The sequence below is a fragment of the Lissotriton helveticus genome, chromosome 10 (genome assembly GCF_964261635.1).
Source record: "Lissotriton helveticus chromosome 10, aLisHel1.1, whole genome shotgun sequence".
Classification (NCBI taxonomy): Eukaryota; Metazoa; Chordata; class Amphibia; order Caudata; family Salamandridae; genus Lissotriton; species Lissotriton helveticus.
Window position 1 is genome coordinate 424,924,973 of NC_136071.1, and position 24,470 is coordinate 424,949,442.

The window sequence follows — 24,470 nt, forward strand, 5'->3', positions numbered from 1 at the left end:
TCTCATTTACAGTTCTTAAGGCCCAGGTGGTCCTTTTAGGTGGTTTAGGTTCTTTGCCTTTACTCCCACAGGAACAGAGGGCAATCAACTGCCTTTCATCCCATGATTTAGGTTTGTGCTTGAGTATGTCCAATGTTCCCGAAGTCGCTACCTTGAGGCGCTGGCCCAAGACCTTTATCTTATTACAGGACCAGAAGGAACGCTCTTTCGATTTATTGAAGGTCATTTTATCCCTCTTGGTGTTCCGAGAATCAAGAACATTTTACTCAAAATCATCTAAGACAGAGAGGATACTATGGTCACTTAAATCCGTCCCAAAAATCTTCAAATGCGAACAGAACATAAGCATTTGAAGTGACACCACCATATAATCAATTAGAGATTTACCACAGGCAAAATGAAAAGTATAAGAAGCAAGAGAATCTATGGGAAATCTCCCATTCAGGAAAATTAAATCATGTAATCTCATGTTATCTAGGAATAATAGGCACCGCCTCTCTGTTCAGATCTTTTTTTGGGAGTACCTCTGCAGGAATAGACCAAGCTTCATTAATTTCTGCATTATTTAAGGTCATACATGCTGAATTAGATACGTTGGCATTGAAGTCTCCTACGATAAATACCAGGGGACATTCCTCTATTTGACTGATATTACGTACAAATGCAAAAATTGATTTGATGAGGAAGTCTTGCGACTTGCGCAGGGGAATATACAGATTAACTAAGAAAAAAGATGACAGCCCTCCTTTCTCTTTGAAAATAGCCATCTTTAAAAAAAGACGTAGGTTTGAAGGATAGACAAATATTTTTTGTTTTCAATTGACATTGCTTTTGAGCAAGATGACAATACCACCACAAGCTTGACCTTTGGTGGACGGTTCCGCTCCACAGGAAAAAACAAAATTCTAATACACAAAATCGGAGCAGGTCCACTTTTCCTGCAAACATAAGATTAAGAGATTAGGATTCATTACAGAGTTCAACTTTGAATCATCTTGTCCGAGGCCTGCCATGTTCCAAGATACAAGATTTCCCCAGGGGTTACCTCCACAACACAGGATACTTTGTAATGTTACTTGCACCATTTATTGTTCTTGCTACTCAATTCTTTTTGGTTAAATCATCCCCTTGCTCAGGCACTTGGGAGCCCTATTCCACTGACTACGTAACATTTATAACTTTCTTCCCTTTGCATCTGACTACTGAGGCAATGATAGCTTTAGGATTAACAGACCCCATCAAATCCAATTCCTGGAACTTTCCTGGATATTCAACTCAGGACTATCACAGTTAAACTCTTCCCCGGACTCTCTCAAAATACTTGAATTCTCCTTTTCAATAAGTAATCAACGTTCTTCAAGATTAGCATTACAATAATCTTAGAGCTGAATGTTAGTTTAGAACTGGGCAGCACGGCAAAATTATTAAACATTTTCGATAACCCTGCTAGTCACCAGTCGTGAGGACTCAATGTCAAATAAAGAGTATAGAATGAAATGTTTATTTGGAGGACCAAATTCCTGATTGAACAAAAAGACAAAGTCCAACATATTTGAGGTTGGGTCACTTAACCCTTCTGGCTCCCTCTCAGATTATTTAGCTTAATCTCATTTCTGTTGTCACACTTCTGTGTAGAGGGAGAAAATGATATGCATCTGCATTGAGGTATCTATTAGGGCTTTGTTTGTGCCTTAAGGGTAACTTTTCAAGAGGAGGTACCATTGATAGGATTTATAAACCCAACCCCGCCAAGGGACACCCAGGGAATAAGCCCCTGTAATCTCTATTGCTCCCAAACCCCATTTTAGAACCACCTTCGGGGTTCACCACATCTTTACTATCATGGATGCCTTCCACATCATAAATTACCAACACCATGACTTATTGCACTAGACGTTAGTCCTGTGCTCTCCATTCCACTAGTCAAGCTAGCTTGGCTGATGAGGGGTGATACCCAGAAACCGGTCCCAGGATGCTTGTTTTCGGTCCAGGGAGGACCTGCCCTGGCATTTCGGGCTGGACTGTTCTCATGGGGAGCAGGGTCAAGACTGATATACATATCTCAGGGTTTACACTGGAATGGCTTGGGAAGCAAAACACGATGGATTTAGGCTCATATCTCTGTACTGGGGTGAATGTTTGACATTATTCAGCATTCTGTCCATCAGTTGTTCTTTAGTTCGAGCCTGGGCAACGCATGCGCTGCTCGGCGAGGCATGCTGTATTCAGGTATGGACTTGAAGCTCCACCCATTTTCCATCCATCTTTTCAATTGGCTCCTGTTACTGTCCTTTCCAAATGGTTGCATTTTGATTATTGAATAGGCTTAGTAGTCCCTCCTTAGTACCACCTTTTCCACATTTGTAACCTTCCATAAGTACTGCCACTTTTACTTGTGTTGTTACTCAGTATGTTTTATTTAGTCTGTGAGCACTATTTTCTTGGATGATTTCTCCTATTCCACCCACAACATGCTTTCCTGCAATGCATCACAGCGCCTGCTTTTATATATATTTTTTTAGTAATGGCGGCAGTGTCATATTTACAAAACCAACTTGCACCTTTTCATCAACATTTTACTTTTTGGCAGTATGGTCCGCTTTAACTATAGCGGCCACGCTCCTTTCTTTATTTACTTTGCCAGCGGAGTCCGCTTTAACTATAGCAGCTGCGCTCCTTTCTTTATTTACTTTGCCTGTGCAGTCCGCTTTATCTATAATGGCAACGCTTCTTTCTTTAGTTACGTTGCCAGCTCGGTCCGCTCTTAACTATAGCGGCCACGCTCCTTTCTTTATTTACTTTGCCACAGCGTTCCGATTTAACTGTAGTGGCCGCCATCTTTTCTTTTTATTGGAGTATTAGCCTATGGCGGCCACACACCTGGAGTGGGGAGGCACACCTTTTGCACATAAAGGTGTGTGACCACCTTTGGCTAGTACTCTGTACTATACAGGGAAATCATTGAGCACTTTCATTGACCGCTTTACATAAGTACCGGTTTAATTGCACAAGGTAACATTCTTTTTTTGTCAGCTTGCCCATGACTCATCTCCCCAATCTCCCATGATGTGCCCAACACCATCTCACCCCTCCTACTTGCCAGTAGCGGTCGGTGGTGGGAGTGCTGCCGGGCGGTGACGTGGGGTGGGGCAGGGGCAGGTTCGGGGATAGTAAACTACAGAATATGGCTGAATACAGGTAAGTAAACATATAAATAAATAAAATGAATTTCATTGCGCGCACTGCATCGCCAAATGCGATGCAGTGCGTGCAACAAAATTTGTTTTATTTATTTATGTTTACTTACCTGTATTTGGCCGTATTCCGTAGTTTACTACCCCCCACCCTGCCCCTCCCCCACCCCACGTCACCGCCCTACAGCACTCCCACCACGGACCGCTATTGCTACTTGCCTGTCCCCACCACCCCTCTGAGGTCAAGACCTCTTCCGGTTGTATATTGATGTCCCACGTTTTTTTTACCTTTATACAAAGGGAATGCCACCGCTTTACATAAACACTGGTTTCGTTACACACAGTAACATTCTTTTTTTTGGCAGCTTGCCAATATAAATGGCAATAGTGCTGTGCAAATTTAATCACTCAGCTGCATAAAAGAACAAGCATTTTCAATGCAATAGCCTTTGCATTTGCAAGAGTTTGAGCTATTGGCATTGTAAATGGCAATGCCTTTTATGTATGTGTTGGTTTTCAAAACAGATAAATAAAAGTCATTGTCATTTACAATGCCAATAGCTTAAACTCTCGCAAATGCACGACTAATTGCATTATAAATGCTTGTTTTGCATTTGTCACTCCGAGTGGGACAGGTATGCCCAGATGTGGGTTTTGTGCTCTCCATGCCACTGGAGTAAAGCTAGCCTGGCTGATGAGTGGTGATACTCCGAAACCATTCCCAGGATGCTTGTTTCTCGTCCAGGGAGCACCGGCCCTGGCAGGTTGTGCTGGACTTTTTGCAGGGGGAGCAGGATCAAGACTGATTTGCATATGGCTGTGTTTCAATTGGAATGGTGTGGGGAGCAAAAGACGATCGATTTAGCCCTAGATATCTGTACTGGGGTGAATGTTTGACACTGTTCAGCATTCTGTCCAATCAACTGTTTTTTTTTGCAGATGATTTCACACAAATCTCCCTCAGCAAGTTCTTAACAGATGAGTCTATATCCGGCAAAGTAAAATCCTACAACATAACTTCTACCTCGTCAGCAGACTCAACAAAGTTTACCATGGGAATCATGTCATTTGGGGCTGGGATTGCACCCTCCAGGCCAAGGTGAAAGTTCTCAGGGTTTTTCCAAGTGGGACTTAAGACCTGCCCTTGAGTATCATCTCAGAATCATTACCTTCCTGATTTAAAAAAACGTGACTGGTGCGACCTCCCTGGTACCAACCCCTGCCTCTTTTTTGCCAGATGTTATGAATTGGTCCATTGCTCCAGTAAATGTTGCAACACCAGCTCTCCCCTTTGCCTCTTTAGGTGGCATAGCAAATCTCCCAGTTAAATGCACATAAATATTTTAACAGAAAAACTTGGTAGTGGATGGAAGGGGGGTGGCCCGACCCGGCCTCTCAGGGCTTAAACGGGCCCGCCCTTGTCCCGGGCTTCTCCCGCGGGCGACTCGCGGGGGCGAGAGGCGTTCCTCTGATTTATGGCGCCTCCGGGCGCTCTGCCAGCGTCCCTCGCGCCGCGACCGCCGGGGCACCTGGGAAGTGTAGTCCCGGCGGCGATGTCACTGGCGCTGCGCGAGTTTTGCCCCAAAGTCTGCCTGTAAAGCCGTTCCCCTCACGGCTGCTGGTATGGCTCCTGAACCTCCTTGCACTGTTCAATAAGGCTTTTGCCAGATGACCTGATCAGCATTCTTGACTCCGACAAGAGATGGAGGTTCTGACCTTATTTGGGCCCCTTGGCACACACAGACGGGGACGAAAGATATTTACATGCCTTAAAATCTAAATCCATCTCGATAGCCGTATCCTTTTCTTCATTCACCTCTATAGTTACTGTTCATAGAAAAAAAGTATGATGGAAGGATAAGACTTCAGGGGAAGCTGCTGAGACTTTTTCCGGAAAATAGATTTTTTTAATTTCAGAGGATTAGATAGATTATTTGCAGCAATTAATCAGCTACAACGTAATTTCCTTAATGTCATTATATCCAGGCTAACTGTAAAAAAAGTTAGAACTCACACCAAGGTAGGTTGATTCCACCTCCCAACACCTCCAAGTGAGAATTAGTTTCTATTATTGTAACCGTAGTTACTCACTCACTAGCCACTGGGCGCGGATCACTGCAGCTTCCATGATATGGATAATACTCCAGGCTACCAAGAACCGTTCCACACAGACCTTACTGCAACCACCTCCACAGAGGGGCCTACTGCCACCTGTATGTCTGGTAGTAGATAATAATGGGGTAAACCCTTACCTCATCGACCTGGGTCAGTACAGAGTTATAAATGTCTGGGGCGCTTACTGTGATTTCATTATGGGCATGTCCACCCATTGTAAACTTCCTCTGTTGGGATCTGTGGGAGACTCTTATGGAACTTCCTGGGGGCTCTTGATGGCACAGACCTGAGGGTCAGTACACCACGCCAATGAACAGGAGCCTCAGCTTTTGAAGTCTTACTCCCAGGCCTTAGTTGTGGAAAACTTCTGTGAGAAAAAAAAAGAAAAGGGGGTGGAGACTGAGCTGGCTGCACCCAGACCTAGCAAGGCCACTTGTGAGAGGCCCGGGCCCTCCCTCAGTGGTGGCTGACTACAGCCTCTGGGCTCAACCTCCCCGGCACAAGTGAAAAAAGCACAGCACCTGGCCTGCACATTGGTCAGTAGTCTGCAGCCTGCCAGGAACTGCCGAGGTAGGGTGACCAGATCTTGAGAACCAAAAACCGGGACATTTTGCAAAAATAAGAGAAGGACTACACTTTTACATCAATAGTCCCTGCCCCACGTTAGTTTTCTTTGGTACTATACCCGGGATCGAAGGTATAAGTAAAAAGCTGGTCTTCTACAGTTGTCTATTAGCTAGAAGAGAAATTTGTAAACGCTGGAAAGACAAGATTCCTCCTCTCTATACAGATTGGCGAGCAGCGATGTTACAGATGTCTAAACTAGATCTGGCCAGAGGAGGCAACCAACATAAAAGGAGATTTTGGCTACTTCTGAACTGGTAACAGGCTAGAACATTGAGGGGTTTTTTGTTTTTTTTCCCCTCAAGTCCTATGATTATGCTGCTTGGATGGATCATTTGTTTTCCTGATCCCTTTTTCGTCTTTTTGCTTTACATACCCTATATATGCGACTCCAGCTATAAAGTGGGTTGTACATAGCAGTTTACTAACCCTGTCGGTACCATTGGATGAGGATAAAGTTGGAGGCGTGGCATTGTGGGATACGCTCCTAGGTACCATTTCAATCCCCCCCAGTTTATCTGGGCCAGTGCCTCAGTCATCTTCAACACTCCTTCGTCATCATATGGTCACCAAGGGCGAATATGAGGACAAGAAAAAAAAAATAATAATAATAAAATAAAAAAAAATAGTGCTGCGCAGAATGACAACTCTCATCAACATAGGAATACACGACGCACTAGGAAAATAAATAAATTGTAATTTCTAAAATCAGCATCATACCTGTTAATTAAATTGCTTACTTATAACAGATGCTATATAACACAACTTTAGTTCATTAAATTGCTTACTTACAACAGATGCTAACTAACACAACTTTAGAACACCCAATAAGTGCCTCTCACAGGTTTCAGTCGACCCCTTGGCTTCCAATAACCTTGAAATGAGCCAAAATTACCGAAATCTGCCGGGACAGTTGGTGTAACCCCGGGACTGTCCTGGCAAATCCGGGACGCCTGGTCACCCACGCCGAGAGCTGTAGTACTCTGCAGTATCGGCTTCAATTGTCGCTTCGGTTGCAGTTTCCGTAACTGAAGATAGTCAGCGACCCCTGCTCCTTCCCCAGCAGCGTGTGACGGCTCCCCTCCCCATATCACAGGCTAAAGGGCCTCGAGGCCAGAAGGCCTTGGTGCCACGGGGGTCAGGAGGTCAAAGGGTTAAGCTAGGGGCCACAAGGGCGAGAAGCATGCAGCGGTCAAAGTGCTAAGGAGAAGATTCAGGGTAGGTGCAGGAGCCGCGTTCAGCAATCCGCGTTCACTCGGGCCTCGCGCTGTACGTCGCGTCAGCGTCAACGTGTCAAGCAGGCGACCACCACCCGCCGGCTACTGCCAGTGTAGACATCCTATTGTATTTCATTGAATAGACAATAATGTTGCGTTATGTTTACATGTCAGCTCACTTGCCTTCTTGGTTCACTAATGGGTCCTGTTTTAAAACGATCACTTTTACCCCAGGGCAGTGCTATAATATGATACATTAATATCAAAACTCCCGCATGTAAGAGAAATACACTTTATTTTTATTTTAAAGAGCATTTGTTATACTTTAATGTTCGTTAGTATGATTTACATGGCAAGCATTGTCAGGGCTCGGCTCGTGCACGGGCCCAGATTATGCGGTCCCCCCATAGAGGACACGTTTCTCCAGAAGACGCTTGCAAGTCGCAGCGGGCCACGGGCAGGCGTTCACACTTGAAGAGGTTGAACACCTGTCGCAGTCTGCCGGAGGAGCCCTGCAGGACGGCAGCGCAGGGCGTGCCTGGAACCACATTCCAGAAATACCTGATCCCAGGGAGGGGAGGTTCACTCACTAAGTGTTTTGCGAGCCCTTTAAAAGTATCTATGGTCGGGCTCTCCTCGGCGAGTTACTTTAAAAATAGAAAATGTACAGATATGCATGTTGGAGAGGGGCGGGTGGACCCGTGTGTTAGGGGTGTGCCTGTGTGAAAGAGTGTTAGTCCTGCATGCGTACTTGTGTAATAAACAGAGGTGTTTGCTGCGCCCGTTCTCTGAGGTGTGTGTTTAAAGGTTCGTGTTTGAGGGGAGTCACTGCGACTCCACGTGTGGCGGTGCCGTATGGGTTTTCATTGACCTGTCAGCGGAAGCCCCCTGAAAAATGTGAAGTCCTACAACCATTTTCTCTCCGCCTCCTTTTTTCCCCTCGTGTCCTTGAGCTGTGGGCCAAGGTTATCATGACCACCCTATTTACAAATGACCACCTCCACTTGAAACAGCGTGAGCTGTTTCAAGTGGAGGTGGTCACTCCTCTTTCTGGTGCCCTGTGCTGACAGCGTGTCGGGTGTGGTGGCCTTTAAACAGCTAAGTTGATGCTGGCCGGCTGGGTCCCACTGAACTCGTTTTTCTGGAATGCGTGGAATTTGGCAAAGGTAAAGATAGGTTGGGTCTTCCAACTGGAGTGACAGGAAAAGTGGGTGTAAGAAAGCTCAGAGGGGAGCCTCTGATTGGGCCCTTTGACAGTTAGTGCAGAGCGCACCTCCCCGCTGGGCGCTGTACTAGGCAAAGATAAGGCGGACATCATCAACGCACCCTAGCTGCCCACTACAGCCCAGGCTTTCGTCTGGACTCCCAAGGCTGTTTCCTACCCCCTGCAAGCTGAGCTAAGAGCCTCGCCTCAACTACCTGTAACCCAGAGGTGTCCCAGGGCTCAAGGTAACCTGTCTTTTCCGCTTTTTTATATGGTGACCTGGTTGTGGCTTCGTCTAACGTTTATATACTATGTGAATAACTCTGTATCTAATTTTTGATACAAGCCCTACCCGGACCTGCATTTATTACACGTGGCCCACGCGCTGGAATCAAACTGAGCAATTTACAAAGCCCCGGGCATTGTTAATGGCTGCTGGTAAGCTGCAGCAATAGCGCCAGGCTGCATATTAAATGATACCAGGCACCACGCGTTTGAGCGAGGCTTCCCCCGAGTGTGGCCTGCTTGACCCTCGACCCTTCTTCGGCTGCTTGACCCTCGACCCTTCTTCGGCTGCAGTCGCCCAGCGCCTGAACTGCGAGACTGACTGCAGGCAAACTGTGTCTTCACATACCCCTTCTGGTCTAAGATCTGGTAGTAACTAAAACGGACTTTTAAACGGATTCTGTATTCATGTCCTTAACTTTACATTAAAAACACATCTCAATAGTGACTGTAAACCCTTAGAAGCTAATTCATGTCAGTGATGCAGTCTCTGTTGACATTTCACATTTTACTTGCCCTTGTAGTTCCTAGAAGTATTTGTTTCAGATGTAGTATTTGTATATATATAGCGCATCGAAAGGAGTCACGTGTAGGTGTCTGGCCGTGTGTAGGGTGTGGACGCGTGTTCATGACCGGACACGCTTGAGAGTTCTGGAGTGGAGGCTGAAGGCAGTGCAGGTTTCTCGCGGTGGTGGTCAGCGGGTCAGAAAGGTGTCCACTCTACCTGCTCAGCCAGTTCTTCGCCTTCGACGAGCATGGTTACCCGTTTGAATTAGGACTATTTAGGGAAGCGTATGAAGGAGGTACAAACAGCTGTTGGCATTTTGACAGTGCCAAAGGGGAAGCAGGTGTGTTTACAGGTGAGGCGAGGCGAGGGAGAGTGCGTGTGTGTGTTTATTTGAGAGTGTTTGGTGAAGGGGACGACCCAAAGAAGTAAGTGCAGAAGGACAGAGGAAAACACAGAGATGACGAGGAAGGGAATGAGTGAAATGTGTAGATGCTGGATTTCAGGAAGATTTTGGGCGAGAAAAGGACTAGTTAACGGTAAGAGACTGCAGAGGAAAGTATTGGGACCAGTACTCCTTGCCCAGAGCCTAGGAATATCCACGTCACAGTGTTATTTACAAGAATTGAAACTTTTTCCATTCTAATGTTTCACAGCAAAATCACTGTTACCGTTGTACTCGTTACTGCTGACCTGCATTGGCACAGCCAACAGGTCGGCCTATATTCATTATTGATTGACGTGGCTGGTGGATGCGATAAAAGAACTCAATGAGAGGCCCCCACACACCGGTTAGGGGGTTCTCTAGACGCTCAGAATGTTAGTGCACGTTTTAAGCCACAACCATAGTCGCACAGACCATGCCCCGTGGAAAGGCGTCCCCTTCTGCCTCTGTGTCCTCACCTCTGCCCCTCCCAGACACACCCACCCGTTCACCCACTGAAAGCACTGCTGGCTGGTGTCCAGACCCCTAGCACTACTGCACTTCTGAAGGCTGCCTCTTCCATGGCTTCAAGCAGCAGCAAGTGGAAAGTCCTCTGGCTGAACCAGAGCAAAGCATGCTTCGATTCCCCAAACTGTTGATTCCATGGAAAGGTTGGCAGGGCTGGGGCTGGATCACATCTGAACCCTAGGGGACTCCCAGAGGCACATGCGTGTCAGAAAATCGGGATATTTCTTTGATAGCTCAACCCGCCTCCCCATCTTTACTTTTATTTTTAAATGTATGTATTTACTGTGAGCCACTGTAGCGTTTCGACAAACATTGCGGTGCATAGCAATGTGTACATTGTACATAAGGTAATTGACGATGCGGGTTGTAAACCTATTGTATTTGTAGGTTGAAACAAGGCGTGTGGTTCAGCCCCAGTGGGCCCTTAGGGTACTAATACACGTAGTAACCTTGTAGGAGTTATTTATCACGCGGTGGGGACCTGCAAGGGAAGGCGCTGCTGCTGCAGGGGCCTCTTTGATGATTCCAGGGGGGGGGGGGGGGGGGTTACAGAGACCTCACAATGTCTGCAAACATTGGCTCAGGGTCGGCCGCGGTGTTTGCTAAGCTGAGTGTTGCACAGGCTGCCTTGCCCTGCGCTGGGTGGGTGCGGCGTGCGGGTGACCGTGTTTGGCCTCCCCTCCATGAACCACGTTCCAGGGTGTGAGAAAGAATCCGCCCGAACCACTTGCAAGAGGTTTCTGGGACCCGCCCTCCAGCGGCTGTGATCTGTCGGAACACCTGAGCCAGCCCGGGTTCCTGCAAGAAAAGCCTTTGTACAAGCTGGACCTCGGCCAGAATTGTCACTTAGGATACGAATAGGAAAGCAGGAATTCATGAGTGTTTGAACCCCTTAGATTGAAAGAAAAATATTGAAGCCCAACAGCAAACAAGGTAGTCTCCAAATTAATAACTAGACCATTATTTGTAAAGAAATTACTTTGCTGATTTTGTGGAAAAGCCTGAACAATTTGAATGTACCCGCGCAGTTGTTTTTTTACCTTATTGAAGGGCCTTTTCGGAAAACATGAAAAGACAGTAAGCTATGAAGCATGCACATTAGAGGGACACCTATGAGTGCTCAACATCTTGGTCTGGTGGTCTAAATTAACATTTCGGTTTTGAGAAAAGGTTTCGTATTTTGCAGGGTGAGAATAGCACGGAACGAGGTTTCATGCCTGAAAATCCTCTCTAAAGTCGTTTGTGTGGTTAAATCTCTGGTCCAATCATCGATTTCTAACCTAAGGTTGAGTTTTGATCCATTTGCCCATGGTCTTGTGCTGAGATTGGCTGCGGCGTTACACCCTGCAACAGGTGAGGAGGCTCCACGGGAAGACACGCTGATGCTCGCCAGAGCACAGGATGGACTCTTCTGTGCCAAGGAAACAAGAACCGAAGCGGCCTGCACCCGGGGCTCATAGCAGTGGAAACGGCGGGATTCATGGTTTACGAACAGTGGTTGCCCTCAGGTGTGGGAATAAAGTCTCATAAATAGTGCTTCGGCATGGACAAAAATCGAGTTCAGGTTATTGAAAGGGTTACTTGCGGATTACATGTGAATAAGCTCTTTTGATATTAACCATTTCGCACTGTTTGAATACTGAAAATATCAGTTGTCGGTGATACCCATTTTAACAGTACTCTTTAATGAATCCTGTCTTGGAAAGATGAAGGGCCGAGTTGGGCTTGCAGAGATTTAATCTTAGCCACGATGTCACACCACATATCAGTACATTCAACAATGTAAAGATAACATGAATGCTGAGCTGTGACGCAAAAACACCAACATGTGAGACTTATCTGAGACTTCGAGTCTTAAAAACATCCCTATTAAGGCACTAGAAGGGTGTTACTGGAGACTGGATTCACCCTCCCTGTTGTAGTGACGGTGCCACCCGGCCCGCACTATACACTGTATCTCATACCTGCCCACACCCAGAGGGCGGGCTCCCCCGAAGACTCGAATAAATGAGTGCAAGACCACTCGGGGTCTTTGGGCCACACTTAACCCACGGTGTGGGTGTCCTTCATTGGCCGCTGCGTAATAACGTCAGAGGCCTAGCCTCAACTCAGCGAGAGTCCAGCCAGGCCTGGACACCACACCTCAACAATATATATTGTTGTATGCATGTTCTCCCCTCTTTTCCCTGACCTAGAATTATTACAGAGGGGGTCCCCTTATTCTTGGCTGGACACCATACCTGTCCCACTGCGCAACCGGCCATGGGAGGCCAGCTGTACTGTCAGTTGTTGGTGTGGGAGCCAGTACTGGAGCCAGTACTTTGGCCTGCCTTACAGCTTTGGAGAAAGGGGTGTCGGATGCTGACATGTTGTGAATATCCAGCCCCAGATCTCTTTGCATCCAAGGTGTTCATGGCACCAGGCAATCAGTCCTGAGGAAAGAACCATCCAGCTGCTTGGTCGAGAGGGGATTCGCTGGCCAGGGGACAGCAGTGGGTCGCACCCATCAGCATGTGACACAAATGAAACCCCCCCATGAGGAGGGTGCACTGAAGCCTAGCGCGGCGGAACAGGGGTGGCGGTGGAGAACACCCAGCACCTAGAAGGTCCGGAAAGAAAACAAATAGAAGGAGGGAGATGGTATGCGGCCCACAGGGAGGGAAGAGGGACAGGAGAAGGAGAAAGGTTTCAGTAGAACCCCCTACAAAGCAACCACTTACCTGTTAAACATTGTATGACGTGGGCCCTTACTTCCTTTCTCTGCGGACTGATGACTCTCTGTATAAAGCACTAATCAGTCAGTGCTTGACTAGAAAGAGGGAGGAACGCAGATCCTCTTGCCAGACTTGTATTTTGCTGCAAGTTGTTGCAATCACTGTTGATTTGCTCTGCTGCATCGCCTGTTCCTCTGGCTGAAAAGGGATGAGGGCATTTACAAAGCATGCACTGCGGAGACACTGTCTAGGTGTTGGTCATGAGAGAAGTCACCTGCAGTGAAAGTGAAAGACCATTCCCCAGGAAAGTATTATCTTCAGCTTTGGAAAAGAAATGTTTCTCATTTTGTTCTAAACACGTTAATCGTTTCCTCCTTTCGGATATCTAACGGAAGCTAATTCCATAATCTGGTTCCTCAGCAACCAATCCCACAAAAGAGGACGGTTTGGATGGATTTAATACTGCTAGTGTGTAAATGTCCTGGTACAAAGCTAGGGAGCGGTTTAAGTGCTCAAATACACCGCAGCGGATCTTTACTGAATGTGAAGATAGGGCAAAGGATTTTGCCTTCCACAAGAAGCCAGTGTAAGAGCTTCCTCGCCTGGGAGACATTGCCTCTTTTTCGAGCTCGTGCTACTTGAACACCGGCTTTTTGGAAATCACAGATATAACTTTTGCTGCTTGGGTAAGTCCACATAATAACACCATCACAGTAAAGACATCTCTTTAGATGTTTGTTCTACTACATTTATATCAGCAATCTGACACCTCTGCCTATGGTCTTTCGGCATGCTGCACAGCATTCCCAATGCTGTTCAGCATGGCTAAAGGATTAACCCCTTGCATGCGGCCGCGATTCTGCGCCTGTGCGGCAAAATCGCAAGTGGGCGTGTACATGACGGCCCCCAGCCGTCATCAGCACAGGAGCACCGCGGTGCATGAAGGACGGAGGCCGTCATCAGCATGCAAGGGGTTAAAAAAAACACACACAGTTTCGCGTGGCCGCTTTATTTTTTTTAGTTGCCTATTTTAGTTACTGATCCATGAAAGTGTTTCTTAAGCAGGTGAAGGGAAGCAATGGTTGGCGAAAGCAATGGGGAGAGGAAGCAACCTGGGGGCCGTGGTAACATGGCAGACACAGGTGGGGAGCAAGCGGGCGAAAGAAGAACATGGAGCAGCACCTCAAAAAGGGGAAGAGAACTTCACAAGGGAATCAACTGGAAAACAAACACACTCTTGTGGAGTGCATAAGCAAAAATAATGAAGTAGGGCTTGAAAAGTGGGCACAGGATGCCTCACAACAGACAGAGCATGGGCTGCCTAGTATGCGAGACCGAAAAATTACATCCTTTTTATACGCTTTGATAAATGTAGAAGAATCCATGATATATTTGATGCCCAATATTGCTAGAGTACCTGTAAGTGTTCTTCCGCAACCTACTCTGACTGCATGTGATTTTAAACATCTCCTTGTTCCATAGAAATTAGTGTTTACAAGGAAAGCAAGGGAGAGAGTCAATAACTTTTGCCATGAATTTACCATTGTGCTCCGTGGAACAACAAAACAAGAGATACCAGGATAGAAGATGTGGAGGAAAACTCCTTGCAGCAGAGAGTGACTCAAATTCCATCCGACATTCAACATTGCCATTCATGTTGATTCACATCCTGTCCATGAAGGTAATAGCCAAGGTACCCCCTTTTGTTGGTCATATCTTCTCTTAAAATGGTATAGCCTGTAGGGAGGAGAATGTCTAGAACTTGGTTATTTGGGCCAGAGAACCATGCTCCCATAATGCAAAGTATATGCAGATACACGTTTTACACCAATCTCAGAAATGTTGGGTATAGGCGATTGCCAGTCTCGCACTGATCAGACAGCACCTAAATGATCCCCACCGTGTTAATATTTTTAAGTGAACTGGGGAAGGGGCAATCCGCCCAAAGTGATAGCAGTTCCTGATTAGCCTTAGTAAGGCATAACAGGGTAAGTGTTCAACATCGTGTAAAGCTGTTGAGGGAGCTCGGAGAAGAATACACGTATAAGTAACCAGTGGCTTAGATGTTAAGCCTAATCTTTTCTTGCTGGCCAGATGCCATGTAGCTAATCAACCACTGTGTGATCAAACTACAACCTTTCGTTTGCATGCATTGAGAAAGAGAGAGAATGGCTACAGTCTTCAGTTTATTGCACATGTCGCACCTTGGTGGCGCCAAATGGCCCATCTTCCCCTTCAACTGCCACGGTGCTGCAAAGTTCCAAATAATAGAAACCCAATCCTGTCCCAAGACCACTGATTCCAGGACCACTCTCCTATTCCCAAGCTTGATAAATTCTTGACCAGTGCTAGACTGAACTTGCACCACCACTAAGGTTATTAGCTGTCCTGGATGACACCTGCCTAGTAAGACATACCCGGCCTTATTGAGTGCCGTCACGACTGTAGCAATTTCTGGACCTGTTCTCCTCTAATACAGTGTAAAGAACACGCCTCGTTAATATGAGAATGGTCCTGGATTCTGCCACTGCCTGTTAGTGCAAGAGCCGGATCCCTCGTGAGGAAGGAATCGGCAAGAAGCCACCTGAGAACGTTAAAGCCCATGCGTGTACCTGAATTTTGCTCATGAAGCGCAAACCTGCTGATTACCAAGTATGTGGTTACTACAAATCCCAGTCGGATACTACAATGATAGTGTTTGCCCGTATGACCAGTACTCTAGCCCCACTCTCATAAACCTGTATGCTTATGTTTTGTATTTCGCTGTTGTGGTAGGCTTCGCCATCAGCGGTAAAAGATCTCATTTGGCCAGACTGGTGTACTATACATCACGTGACTGGACCACAGAGATAAGAACTAGGAGTCCAAATCACAAAATGCTTATTCACTTAAGTGAAACTTACATTCGAATTCACTCTGAAATTGCACTGAGTACTGTAAGATTTGGTTATTTATCCACAATTGTAGGTGAGACAAAGGGTGGAGTGGGTTACACAAGTGTGTTGAACACACACAAAGTTATAACTAACGCACTTCTCTGAGCTCCACAAGAGAAACATATCCCCGTAATGCAATGGCTACAAGGCGAGCCACGAACAAAAGGAGCCATTATATGCATTCCATACAAACTTGCTTGATATATCAATTGCACTGCGTATCGGTGCTGAGTGTTTGGGTGTGTCTGCGGGAGGGAGGAGTGACTGCCTGCGGATCATCTGTGATTTATTACACCACACAGCGGTGTTACTTACACGTTTGTTCCTTGCCAAAAGTATACTCCGTTTGACATTGGTTTTACCGGTGCGGCCTCGGCCCACGGTGCTGCTTAAAAGTACTGAAATTCCTTGTGTGTACATGTTTGCGATATCGTGATCTGGGGTGCTCCCTGTAACTGTGTTTTTATTAAAGATGATAATTGCAGGGGGAGGTTAGTTTTGACAACGTTTTGCACCACATAAGGGAGGTAGGTAGCAGGGGTTCACACACAGAGCCATGGAAATTCAGCAGTTGGATTTGGAGTTATTTCGAGATACTATGACTCGTGCCCTAAGGTACCTATCCATGCACTGCTAATTACCCCACATGTTACATCACTCATGACTTCTTCTATGCTATCATTGGTAAGATCAGTGCAGTATTAGGATCTTTATTGGCGTTTTGCATTCAAAGTGTTTATGTTGTAACTGACACTTTCAGCTAATAGCTCCCTTTAAGAGCATGATGAATGCCTCTGCACGCTATTGTTATTCACTCTTTTTACTTGACTGTTGACCACCTCTGTGCTGTATGGTATGTTTTTCGTTTGGTCCTCGCATAACCTGTAAAGCGCTCTGATCCCTTCCGGTCTAGCCAGCGCTCTATAAAACAAAATAATAATGGGCTTACCTAAATGTGAATGTAAATGTGGGATTCTTGTAAAGCGCACTGTTACTCTACCCGAGTGTCCTGGCGCTGTAGACCGCTGGGGAACCCGGCCTGGTTTTCCCTGTGAGATGGTCCCTTTCTGGGTATCTCCAGGGTGAAACCAGGCATCCCCGGCGTCTGTGGGGGGCCGTTGTAGAGATGAGGCAAGCTTAATGCCCAGAGTTGCCGAGTGTGTTCCCTGGTTAGGCACTGAGGCGAGAATTATCGAGTCCGTTGACCCTGGTCCAAGATCCTGCCGCGTCGGGAATTGAACCCTGGTCCCGGGCCGTTCTCTGCTTACAGGTCTGCCGCCTCTAACCAGTGAGCCACACCACTCCACCTCCCAATTTAAACACAAAACGACTGGAGCTGCATGGCAGTGGGCTATTAGAGTGACAGGCATTAGAGCGATTATTAATCCACGATGGTAACAAATCTGCCTGAAAGCAATCATTCAGAATCAGAGCAGGCATTGACCCACCCTGGGAGTTAAAGGGCTGCTCTATCAACCAGGTTCATGCCGAAGGTGTGTAAAGAGAGCCATGGACTAGACTCACAAGTCTATGAAACCAAAGCACTGAGAGCAAGTATCCACTGGACTTACACCAAGGCCTATTCCAGCCACAATAAATGTGGCCTCATGAAGCAGAACCCCTGTTTTGTGAACGAAGCAGTGTAAAGGGCTCCAGTGAAGTTGCCTGTCGCGTCCTGCGTTCAGGGCGGATGTCTTCTGATATGAGAGATGCTGACAGACAGCTGTCACACGCACCTCCCTGGTGCCCCTGAGATGACGTCTGACACAGACCCAGAGGGAATTCCCAACCTTCATCTGTGTGGAGGACGCCATTACAATGCATAAAGCAACGAACAAGCACAGACATCTTCCGGTGGCCAAAAGACAGTGCCTTCGGTGAAATTAAAAGTATTTGAGATCTTAGAAGGAGGCTGCTGGTCGTTGCCCAAAAAGCTTAACTTGGGAAGTTTTACGGAAGGTGTATCCTCCAGAACTAAAGGTTTGTGCCTCATTAATCTGTGCATATTACCTTCTTTTGTGAGTAGATAACTGAAATCAGCACAAAATATTTAATGAACAGGCACAATGTATTTTTGTGTATTCATGGTACCATCAGATGCTCGCATACCTTACACTAAGTTGGAGGCTGATCTAGTGAGCCCTACCCCATTAAATACAATATTACCAAAGGGTTTTCCCAGAGATCCAGTTGATATTCAACCCATCTTGACAACTAGCTGGGCATGGCAGAAGCTGGTGACAGTTACGAGAGGACGCAAGCTATACTCCTCAGCCATTCCAATTGTAAACAATACATGGATACCCATTATGGCTAAAAAATAGTCCAAAAGACACTCATTACATACTCGCTGGTTACATGTGGAGATCTTTTTCCAGGTCAGCAGGTATTTTATTTGTCTGAAGATGCTCGATTTAGCGAAGCGCCATTTATGGATACATTTATATTGAATAGGCTTCGCTGCGCCCTACGAACACTGTTGCCTAAGTACCCTTTAGAACCAGAATAATATCTGCCCGTGACAACCCTAATCTCAAGCACACAAGGAGACCATTTAGTTTAAAAATTATACAAAACCTCATTGCCGCTGATAAAAGTTAAAGATGCGAAAAATACGCACTAAGTGGTAGGGTGATTAGGGGCACCCTATAGACGACCCGCAATGGCCCTTTTGATGTTCACAAATTAAGGAGGTCTCACTGAACAGCAGACACAAACTGCTACATTTTAAGTTCTTGTGGCGGGCGTATAGGTCGTCTTTGAAGTTACACTCATTTGACCATACAAGATCACGTGTGTCCCAAATGTGGGACGCAATATGCAGATCTTGCACACACAACTTGGAATTGCATGAAAGTGGCTAATTATTGGAGGGCAGTCTATGTGGAACTGTGTCGGATGACGGGCTTGGATCTCCAGCCCACCCCACAGATAGAATTCCTGGGGTATGTTCACAATATTCCTAAGCCACTTCTTTGATAGACATCTATTGCATTGCTGTTAGCCAAGAGGGAGATAGCAGTGGTCTGGGGAGCAAGCGTACCCCTACTGTTAAAGCCTGGTTAAATAGTCAAATAGTGACCTATATTCCTCCACACTGCCGGTTACCTCCAGACCTAGAGACGTTTGGGGGTCCCCTGAAAACCTACCTGTTAGACTTGGAACAGTCCTAACCCCCTTTCTCCGACTGGGATAGCCCCTACAGGGGTGGGGTGAGTTACCCACCGACACCTGAAATACAATTTAAATACATAAGGTATAATGTTCAGTTTCTAGTCACAAGCAGGGGGGGAGAGTCAGAGACGGAGAGGATGCAATTATGATGCAACGCCATTAAATGTAAGTTGTGTGTTTTGCTGTATTTCTTTTTGTAATTTTGTCACAACATGAAGATGTACCTTTGGATATTGGTTTGTTTTTTGAATGTCAAACCGGTAAATAAAGTTTAAAAAAAATATATTTAATGAACAAATAATGTAGGACGTGTATCTTCCTGTGTCTCCTTTCCATAGCTGAATTTTGAGACTCTCCGTCTTCTCTGCCGCTTCATAGCTTCTAGAATTAAAAATCGTTGAGCATGAACATCCTCGAAGACAAAGTACATAGTTTCAACCTTTCAGTGTAATTCACTCCAGTGGATTTAATTCTAGGGGTAGAGTGCTGTTTTTGGACGGAATTAAGTAGAAATTATACATTTGCAAAACACTCACTCGTAGTACTTGACACCAAAACTGGCTCACACATAATCAATACTTGAGGCCGATGAATTGAAATCATCGCTAAGCCAACAGCTACTAACACTATCTGTAAGGATCATGTTCGCGCTATACAAAACCCTGAAAATAAATAAATAATAAAATAACACCCATACTATGATTTCATTGACTTACATTTACACCAGGCTTTAAATGCTCGCAGCGGTGATAGTTTCCCCGAACGCAGCCACTAACTGTGCTCTTGTATGGTTACAACCAGAACTATGAGAGCTTCCACTTATTTATTTCTTTATAAAGTTTTGTATAGCGCGAACTTGACCCAAAAGGGTATCAGGGCGCTTTACATTTAGAATCGTTGCATTACAGGTTACATCAGTTAAAAGAGCATAGTAAAGTACAGTACACATAGACAATGTTTCAGTAATTCGAAGGAGGGGAGGGGAAGGAGTAATCAGATACCGAAGACACTGCATCACAATGACTTCTAGCGTTTGAGAGAGTAAAAGCCCTGCGAATCAAGGCACTACAACAGCTGACAGGACACAAGTTGGCTAGATCAGTTGGGTTGATGAAAAGACTAGATCGGTCGGATTATACTTTGCTGTGCTTGCAAGAACTGTCCTACTAATTGAAAATCATCTTGAGCTTTGATAGCAGGGTGTGGCGTCTCCCCTTACTTGTTTAAGCACCCCCCTTTTGAACTCCGTGAATTTCTTTGTATATATATATACTGTTACAGAATGTTTGGTTCGTTGACTGTTATAGGACAGGTACTAATTTCTTTTTGATTCCTTTTGATTCCTCTCGTTTTTTGCTTTTTGCTTTCATGTGCTCGAGAATTTATATGACTCCTTGTATGTTTTCTTTGCACTAATGTGACCATATTAGCATTGTAGATACATGTCATAGGACACTTGCCGATCCACGGCTTTATTTTTAACCATGATCACTTCATGTTAAAATTAGTATAGACCCTTGGAGAGAACACCATTCCAAGATGGCGCCCACAGTGGCGTAAGGGGTGTAGTCCTATGTCCATGACAATGCTTATGGTTTGTGTGTATGTTTATAACATGGACTGTTAGATGTGGACGAATGACACACTGACGAAGGCTCACGCCGAAACGCGTCTGTGCTTTTCTTTTTCCCTCTGATTAAACCCTGGCTTTGACTTTGATCCGCGAGTGCTGCCTCTTTCTTTTGGACTTTGGGAGAGTCGAGCGTTATATATATATATATATATATATATATATATATATATATATAATCTTCAAACTATTGATTGTAGAAATAGAGTTCGCAGAAACGTCTCTGGCCAACCAACCATTTGCACTGTAAATTACATTAAGGCTTCAAGTTGCAAGACGAAGAGGAAAAAGCAGCACAGAATAGTTAACAACAAGATGTTTAAATGTGATACCTGTGAGATAAAACAATGCCATGCTACATCTTGCCACGTGACTGTCGATAAATACATACGCCAAAATCTATTCCAATAAAACCATTCAGTCAATTCAGTTCTCTATTCAGATACAAAAGTAGCCATAAAAGTGCATGCAGAAATAAGTAAAACCATTCATAACGCGTCAACTGATATTTTAGCAAGGGTGGCTAGACTTTTTAAATAAAGCTTCAAACTACAGGATGTGTAAGTTGGTATTGTTAAGGTTGGCGGTGCTAGGATATATGTGAGGTTTTTAGCGCTCTACAAACAAATAGGCATGTAAAAAAATATTAACTTGTTAAAATGTTACCAACATGTTGATTTTTGTAGCTGGTTAGCCTGCCTGTTTTGGAGTCAAAGTAGCATGTTCTCTGGACAGTTTCTCGTGGTTAGATTGTATCACATGCTCCATTGTTTCACATTTTAGATGAGACTGGGTATTTACTTGCCTCGTTATTTAATGCACACAGCCAAGTGTTCCTTCCCAAATTCTAATCTTGTGATATATCCAAGAATTACACAAACAACTTTCCATTCCAAGAGACTTTGGTTTTATGGAATCCTCATTACCATGCCCTCGCAGTCACATACACTCATCCTGTTCGCAGACACATCCAAATCTTAAAGACCTGTTAAAGAGCAGAGTACCTTGAAGGTGAGTGCAAGGTGCAAGGTTAATGTTGATGGCAGCAATATTTTGGAACATAAGGGATTCCTCTGAGTCTATTTTTTTTCAAACTTTATTTTTGTATTTTCCAGAGTACATCTCACAGTGAATAACAATCAAACATTGCCACAGTGAATCAGCACGTTATCTCATTAAACCGTCCGCCCTATGGTCACAAAACTTGATATCATGCAGGAATCAGTTCTTGTCAGGGCACTACACAACTCTCAGAGTAATCACCACAGGAGTACAGCAATACATTCAAGACATTGGTAAATGAATTGGCACACATTGTCTAAAGTACATATTCTGTTTAGCTGCAACAACAGGCCCTTTTTACAGGTTAGTTAAAGACTCATTGTCCGGCCCTGCGTCCCCGTGCGATAGGACATATTCCTGAAGGCGTCCCCAAATATCTTTGGGCTTAGAGGCTAATGGTAGTAACTGAGCATACATGGTATATTGTTCCTGGCAGTAGAGTAGGTCAGCCATCCACTCCTTGAATTTAGGAGCTCTGCCCCTTCCCCATCTGCATGTCACTCTCCGCTTAGCGAGGAGCAGCGATAGAGCAACAAACTTCCTGTGTGAAGCAGCGATCTGCGCCGTGTAGCTCAGCAGGATGAGAAACGGATCCCTCTCCAGACTAGTGCCTGTCATGTCATCCAGTGCTAACAGTACCTGCTCCCAGAAATCCCGTATGGCTGGGCACTCCCATGCCAGGTGAAGAAACCCCGCCCCCGGTTGCCTACATCGATCACACCTGTCTGTGTCAGTCATCCTAAACCTGAGTTTCTTCGCTGGCGTATAATATAATCTATTAGATACTTGTAGTGTATAATACGCAAGAGCCTGCTAGCCAAGATCTGTGCTGTTTGCCCACAACAATACTGCCACTGTACGTCAGTAATCTCGCGCCCCAATTCTTCACCCCTGTGCATACGGGATCCCCCGTGCAGGTCTGCTCTATTCTCTCGGATACTTTTATATAATCCTGACACCAGATGCTTCCCTTCAGCAGACCCCAGCATCTGGTGGAGTGGGATTTGGTTTGTCGGTTCGCGGGGGAAGTCAGGGAGTATGGCCCAAGACGCATCGCTGTCGTGACGGGGATATTATTTGGTGTTTGCCAGCGGTTCTATTACAAACTGACTGGGACGTCTAACCTTTATCACTCTTCTCTTAGACTACGCTGTAATTTGGATTATATGGCTATCATGGATACTTGTTAAACTCACAGCTATATACAGTTTTGGCTTACTCGTCGGACCTATAGAAAATATATAATATATTTGGAAAATAGCGGATTTATCTTCCATATACATCTGGAATTCTTGTCCCATATTTGCTGAGACAAGTTTTATTCGACTTTCGCGATGTTGATCCTTTAGAACTTCGTCTTCCATGCTTACCAGAAGCTTTCACTACTAGCAGAAGCCCTGAAGAAGTCCCTAGTTGGGACGAAACGCGTCGGCTGTATGGTGCTTCACCTGTTTTTTTTAAATAAAGGAAACCAATCTGAGGAACTTCATGTTTTTGTGACTGATTGAAATTGGAATTCATATGCCAAATGTTGTGGTGCACCTTTGCTATTATAATCAATTGATTTAGTTCCTTAGGGAACAAGCACGGTTACAGTGGGTGCTATCCAGTGTGCACACGACCCCCCATGTAAAATATAGGGGTACTACCTATCATACAGGGTTATTTTTTGTTAGGTGAGGTTCGCAAAGAAGGCTCCACTGTTAGGTCTCTGTTCTTTATATCTATGTAGATACTTGTAGTGTATAATACGCAAGTGACTGCTAGCCGAGATCTGTGCTGTTTGCCCACAACAATACTGCGACTGTACGTCAGTAATCTCGCACCCCAATTCTTCACCCCTGTGCATACGGGATCCACCGTGCAGTCCTGCTCTATTCTCTCGGATACTTTTATATAATCCTGACACCAGATGCTTCCCTTCAACTGACCCCAGCATCTGGTGGAGTGGGAGTAGGATTGTCGGTTCGCGGGGGAAGTCAGGGAGTATGGCCCGCATCACTTGTCTAAGATGCACGTATAGAAAGACATCTAGAGGCGTTGTTGGCAGTCCCTGAAGAAGATGCTCCAGAGACTGGAACAGTCCATCATGAAAAAGATCTCCCCAGGTAGTGACCTTAGCGCGCTTACAAAGTCCCTGAAATCTCGTCTCCTGTAGAATTGAGAGATCTGGGTGATATGAAAGCAGAAGCCGCGACGAGTAGAGGATAGGTAAATCCAGCACCTCCCTAACCTGGTGCCATGCAGCGAACTGTACACGAGACAGTGGTAGGAGAGGTCGCTCGCGTACTAACGGGGCCATGTATCACACCAGTCAGTGGTATCGGTTCAGCCAACCATCTGCCACGGCTATTTGCGGCATATAGTGAGGGGGTTTTACCCAATAATATGCGTAGTGTGCCTGTGCACTCGAATAATATAACTCAAAATCAGAAACATCAAAGCCTCCCTGTTCGTATGGCCTCGTCAATATCGACCACTTAAGCCTCGCCTGTCTCCCTCCCCATAACTCAGTACGCAAAGTTTTTTACAAAAAACCTCCCCGGGGCATAAGATATATTGAGGAACAAGTAGAGGAACTGAGGGAGAACAACCATTATTATCAGAGAGGCCCTACCCGCTAGCGAAAGAGGCAGCGATCTCCAGCGTGTTACATTCGCAGTTAAACGCGTGATGGCTGTCCCGTAGTTGGCACGTAGAGTTTCCTCTCTATCTTTAGTGATTTGTATTCCTAGATACCGCAACTCTGTCTCACACCACTCTATTGGGAAGTCCAGTGGGAATTTGGATGCTACTGATGTAAGCGGGAAGACCTGGGATTTCCCCCAATTGATGCCTATACCCGACAGATAACCAAA

General features: G+C 45.5%; 1 protein-coding gene across 5 annotated transcripts in view; it reads left to right on the forward strand.

The window, feature by feature from the left end:
- Positions 1-24,470, forward strand: part of PPL (periplakin) — a 465,062-nt gene that overhangs the window by 224,843 nt on the left and 215,749 nt on the right. Inside the window, exon 1 of one of the 5 annotated variants that reach the window (XM_078662908.1) lies at positions 8,487-8,599. The exons of the other annotated variants lie outside the window; for them this stretch is intronic. The gene's annotated coding sequence lies outside the window, so the exon portion shown is untranslated. Of the gene's footprint in view, positions 1-8,486; positions 8,600-24,470 lie in introns of those variants that run through there. 5 annotated transcript variants of the gene reach the window in all.